This window comes from Perissodus microlepis, chromosome 4 (assembly GCF_051167445.1).
Source record: "Perissodus microlepis isolate ML-2025 ecotype Zambia chromosome 4, ASM5116744v1, whole genome shotgun sequence".
Classification (NCBI taxonomy): domain Eukaryota; kingdom Metazoa; phylum Chordata; class Actinopteri; order Cichliformes; family Cichlidae; genus Perissodus; species Perissodus microlepis.
This window is the reverse complement of record NC_140464.1, coordinates 24,588,653-24,594,808: the sequence shown is the minus strand read 5'-3', so window position 1 is coordinate 24,594,808 and position 6,156 is coordinate 24,588,653. Positions and strand designations below refer to the sequence as shown.

Here is a 6,156-nt window from a genome sequence, read left to right as displayed (position 1 = left end):
AAAAAAAGTTGTCAGGTATCAGACAAAAAATTGTCAGGTCTCAGTTCTCAAAAAAAAAGTTGTCAGGTATCAGACAAAAAATTGTCAGGTCTCAGTTCTCAAAAAAAAAAGTTGTCAGGTATCAGACAAAAAAATGTCAGGTTTCAGTTCTCAAAAAAAAAGTTGTCAGGTATCAGACAAAAAAATGTCAGGTCTCAGTTCTCAAAAAAAAAAGTTGTCAGGTATCAGACAAAAAAATGTCAGGTCTCAGTTCTCAAAAAAAAAGTTGTCAGGTATCAGACAAAAAAATGTCAGGTCTCAGTTCTCAAGAAAAAAGTTGTCAGGTATCAGACAAAAAATTGTCAGGTCTCAGTTCTCAAAAAAAAAAGTTGTCAGGTATCCGAACACAAGGTACCAGACAGAGAGAAAATCTTCCTGCAGGTGGCGGTGTTGTCATGTCCCACCCAATGACTGTATAAAAGATGGACAGCTCCCCAAAAATGAAGCCAAAACGTCTCTATCGCCCCCTGGTGTCTGGCTGCAGTATATACGTCATAAACCCCGCCTCCTCCATGTTAGCGGATGGGACTGGGGTCAGACTAAAATAAATTTATTCTCCTCAGATAATTTTTTTCCAAAGATTCTTTCTTTTGTTATCAATAGTTCTCATCACGCTGATTGATGTTCAAGGGGTCTCCTCTCCCATAAGTTTGATTCTAATTCCTACCGCGGTGATGTTAAATTGGGGTGAAACGTCATCATAACAGCTTTGACTGGCACCTGCAGTCACGGAGAAACTTGCGTATCTCTGTTCGGGAATAGCAGATAGAACGTAGGCTCTGAGAGGAGGGCCAGCGTTTACGCTACGAAAACACGACCGAGTGTTTTAACCTGACAGCCTGAGGTGTTCTTCAGTAAACTGGACTACCCGACAGAAGGACCCGAGGCCCTGCTGCACTTTTTCGGTAAGTTAAACGTGTTTGTCAGCTAATCCGTAACTACCGTCCTTAGCTCGGTCCTGAGACCTAGCTAGCTAAGATGAGGACTCGGCTGTCAGGGTTCGTTTAGCTAATCTGTGCAGGTGAATGAATTTACACCGACTAAAGAAATCAAGAGAAACGCTCCGGGCTACTCAGTCACTAATTACTGTTACTGTACTTTTATTACAAGTATTATACTGTAAAATCAACAGGCTGCATCCTGCTTCAGCTCCTGTGGAGAGCTGAATATTAAATATGTGCAAACAACAGCATGTTTTCAGTCTCTTGCCACATCTGTAAAGACAATAACTTTAAAAAAAAAAAAGCTTGTACCTTTTAGCTCCTCATTAATCAGGAACTATGGATTAAAGTACTGTAGTGTACTGTAATACTGAAAAAAATGTAAGAGAACAACTTCAGATCCTGAGTGTGTGAGGACAGAAGAATCAGCTTTATTTCAATTTTGAGGGATAAAATTTATATTTGAGTTTGATGGTTCTGTTCTCTTTGTGATTACAGGAGCTGCCCTCAGATTCAGACCTCAGCACCACCCAGTGACAGCAGACAGATCATCCAACATGTTCACATGTTAACTGCAAAATGAACTGATGAAAACAATACAAAGGTTAAAGTACCACATGTGCTGTAGTGAAAGCTGCAGCTGTTTTATTGATAAAGTTAAAGACAAAAAAACAAAAGGATTAATCACCCCTGTAACTGTGTCACTATATATCAGCATTAACAGGACCTCAGTTTTTATCTCAGACCTGCACAGCTTCCGTTTTAAACACTTGATGTACTCAGCTGTATAAAGAGCACGTTTGAGTTTCTCTAACACAATTAAATAAAACCTGATGAAGGTCAAAGGTCACAGTTTTTTGCAGATAGTGTGTTATTTACCATAAAGTGATTCAGAGTTATTCATACCAGAGTAACCAGAGAGGATCATATCTTTTTAAATATATAACTTTCTACAGGACTGAATATAATATCTTTATGTAAAAGTCCGGAGCCTCTGGGGAGTATCCGAGTATTTATAACATTACACAAATCAAAGGTCTCCATCACAGTGTTCATGAAATGCTGGGTTTATCCATCTTCTGGGGCGGGCCTACGGAGGAGTGCTGAAGATTTCCCTGTGAGGGAGCTGCTGGTGAAGATCATGAGTCCTGCTTGATCAATGCGATGAGCTTCAGTGTTCCTGGTGTTTCTTAAATGATGCCTCTTTCAGTGGGTCAACAGAACTTCTGGCACAGGACAGCTGTGATGAAAGAAAGGGAAGAAGTTTCTCCAAACCTCTGGACCCAGGAAACCCAGCTTGGTCCTGATGGTCTCCCTCACTAGTTTCTCTCCAGGGTGAATGTAGCTGTTATACATAATATGGATTATTATTAAATAAAAAGAACAAATTAGACTACACTACTGAAACCTTCTGCTGCTGTTTTTAAAGTTTCCATGTTACCAGGCTGAAGAGATTTAAACAGTTTTAGATCCATTAAACTCACAGTCTTAAATGTTAAAATCTCAAAGGACAGCATTATATTTTTGATATTAACAGTAACTCTGGGCTTCTGTGGAGTGTGTAGCCAATCTCATCGCTGTCTAAAGATGGATTAAAAAAAACATAAGAAGTGCTGAATCCTTCAACAACACAGACTATTAGAGTAGCAGCTGTCTGTGTGAAGCACTTGCTGCAGGGTTGCACCATGAATGTATTCAGCTGCCAACAAAAAGCAGGACTCAGTGCGGGCAACTGCCATGAGTCTGACGATGTTGGGGTGAGACAGTCTCCTAATAAAACAGAAACATCTCCGAATAAAAAACAAAAAAATCACATTTCACCACTGTCGCTAGCTAGAATGAATTAGCCAGACAAAAATAGTACTGATTTGGTTTCGTACAAAACTAGCTTTCCTTCTCTGATATGTAACTTTCACAACATAACCGCAACTTAATATAACACAACTGTGGCAAAAATATGAACAAAAGTTAAACTTACCTTGTGTCGTTAGGAGCCTGAACCGCGGTAAAACTCCGGTGAGGTCAATGACCTTACGCTCTCCCACTGTCACACGTTGATGACGTATTTGGAAATCAATTCGGGTGGGACATGACAACACCGCCACCTGCAGGAAGATTTTCTCTCTGGTACCTTGTGTTCTGATACCTGACAACTTTTTTTTTTGAGAACCGAGACCTGACAATTTTTTGTCTGATACCTGACAACTTTTTTCTTGAGAACTGAGACCTGACATTTTTTTGTCTGATACCTGACAACTTTTTTTTTTGAGAACTGAGACCTGACATTTTTTTGTCTGATACCTGACAACTTTTTTCTTGAGAACTGAGACCTGACAATTTTTTGTCTGATACCTGACAACTTTTTTCTTGAGAACTGAGACCTGACATTTTTTTGTCTGATACCTGACAACTTTTTTTTTGAGAACTGAGACCTGACATTTTTTTGTCTGATACCTGACAACTTTTTTCTTGAGAACTGAGACCTGACATTTTTTTGTCTGATACCTGACAACTTTTTTTTTGAGAACTGAGACCTGACATTTTTTTGTCTGATACCTGACAACTTTTTTTTTGAGAACTGAGACCTGACAATTTTTTGTCTGATACCTGACAACTTTTTTTTTGAGAACTGAGACCTGACATTTTTTTGTCTGATACCTGACAACTTTTTTTTTTGAGAACTGAGACCTGACAATTTTTTGTCTGATACCTGACAACTTTTTTTTTGAGAACTGAGACCTGACATTTTTTTGTCTGATACCTGACAACTTTTTTCTTGAGAACTGAGACCTGACAATTTTTTGTCTGATACCTGACAACTTTTTTCTTGAGAACTGAGACCTGACATTTTTTTGTCTGATACCTGACAACTTTTTTTTTGAGAACTGAGACCTGACATTTTTTTGTCTGATACCTGACAACTTTTTTTTTTGAGAACTGAGACCTGACAATTTTTTGTCTGATACCTGACAACTTTTTTTTTTGAGAACTGAGACCTGATATTTTTTTGTCTGATACCTGACAACTTTTTTTTTGAGAACTGAGACCTGACAATTTTTTGTCTGATACCTGACAACTTTTTTTTTTGAGAACTGAGACCTGACATTTTTTTGTCTGATACCTGACAACTTTTTTCTTGAGAACTGAGACCTGACAATTTTTTGTCTGATACCTGACAACTTTTTTCTTGAGAACTGAGACCTGACATTTTTTTGTCTGATACCTGACAACTTTTTTCTTGAGAACTGAGACCTGACATTTTTTTGTCTGATACCTGACAACTTTTTTTTTGAGAACTGAGACCTGACATTTTTTTGTCTGATACCTGACAACTTTTTTTTTTGAGAACTGAGACCTGACAATTTTTTGTCTGATACCTGACAACTTTTTTCTTGAGAACTGAGACCTGACATTTTTTTGTCTGATACCTGACAACTTTTTTTTTTGAGAACTGAGACCTGACAATTTTTTGTCTGATACCTGACAACTTTTTTTTTTGAGAACTGAGACCTGACATTTTTTTGTCTGATACCTGACAACTTTTTTCTTGAGAACTGAGACCTGACAATTTTTTGTCTGATACCTGACAACTTTTTTCTTGAGAACTGAGACCTGACATTTTTTTGTCTGATACCTGACAACTTTTTTTTTGAGAACTGAGACCTGACATTTTTTTGTCTGATACCTGACAACTTTTTTTTTTGAGAACTGAGACCTGACAATTTTTTGTCTGATACCTGACAACTTTTTTCTTGAGAACTGAGACCTGACATTTTTTTGTCTGATACCTGACAACTTTTTTTTTGAGAACTGAGACCTGACAATTTTTTGTCTGATACCTGACAACTTTTTTTTTGAGAACTGAGACCTGACAATTTTTTGTCTGATACCTGACAACTTTTTTCTTGAGAACTGAGACCTGACATTTTTTTGTCTGATACCTGACAACTTTTTTCTTGAGAACTGAGACCTGACATTTTTTTGTCTGATACCTGACAACTTTTTTTTTTGAGAACTGAGACCTGACAATTTTTTGTCTGATACCTGACAACTTTTTTCTTGAGAACTGAGACCTGACATTTTTTTGTCTGATACCTGACAACTTTTTTTTTTGAGAACTGAGACCTGACAATTTTTTGTCTGATACCTGACAACTTTTTTTTTTGAGAACTGAGACCTGACATTTTTTTGTCTGATACCTGACAACTTTTTTCTTGAGAACTGAGACCTGACAATTTTTTGTCTGATACCTGACAACTTTTTTTTTGAGAACTGAGACCTGACAATTTTTTGTCTGATACCTGACAACTTTTTTTTTGAGAACTGAGACCTGACAATTTTTTGTCTGATACCTGACAACTTTTTTCTTGAGAACTGAGACCTGACATTTTTTTGTCTGATACCTGACAACTTTTTTTTTGAGAACTGAGACCTGACATTTTTTTGTCTGATACCTGACAACTTTTTTTTTTGAGAACTGAGACCTGACAATTTTTTGTCTGATACCTGACAACTTTTTTTTTGAGAACTGAGACCTGACATTTTTTTGTCTGATACCTGACAACTTTTTTTTTTGAGAACTGAGACCTGACAATTTTTTGTCTGATACCTGACAACTTTTTTCTTGAGAACTGAGACCTGACATTTTTTTGTCTGATACCTGACAACTTTTTTTTTGAGAACTGAGACCTGACAATTTTTTGTCTGATACCTGACAACTTTTTTTTTTGAGAACTGAGACCTGACAATTTTTTGTCTGATACCTGACAACTTTTTTCTTGAGACCTGACGATGTCCTAAAATGTACACCGTACCCGAGACCTTCGCTGGATCAGGAACTTCCACCTCCTACTTGATTTGTTTGTCATTTGTCTGATTTGTTTTTCAGTCCTTTACAACATGACTTCTCTTATTGCTTTCCTAGATATACGCTGACTGGCCATTGTATTAGGTACACTTGTTCACCTGCTCATTATCACAAATATTTAATCAGCCATTCACATGGCAGCAACTCATTGCATTCAGGCATGCAGACGTGGTGAAGATGACCTGCTGGAGTTCAAACTGAGCTTCAGAATGAGGACGAAAGGTGATGTAAGTGACTTTGAATGAGGCGTGGTTGTTGGCGTCAGACAGGCTGGTCTGAGTATTTCAGAAACTGTTGATCTGCTGGGAT

At 37.6% G+C, this 6,156-nt stretch overlaps 1 long non-coding RNA gene across 1 annotated transcript; it reads left to right on the top strand.

Annotated features, from left to right (window-relative positions):
- The first annotated feature begins 480 nt into the window (after positions 1-480).
- Positions 481-1,830, top strand: LOC146389037 (uncharacterized). The gene is made up of 2 exons (XR_014800112.1): positions 481-944; positions 1,479-1,830. It is a non-coding gene; the product is annotated as an uncharacterized LOC146389037 (long non-coding RNA).
- Positions 1,831-6,156: the final 4,326 nt, after the last annotated feature.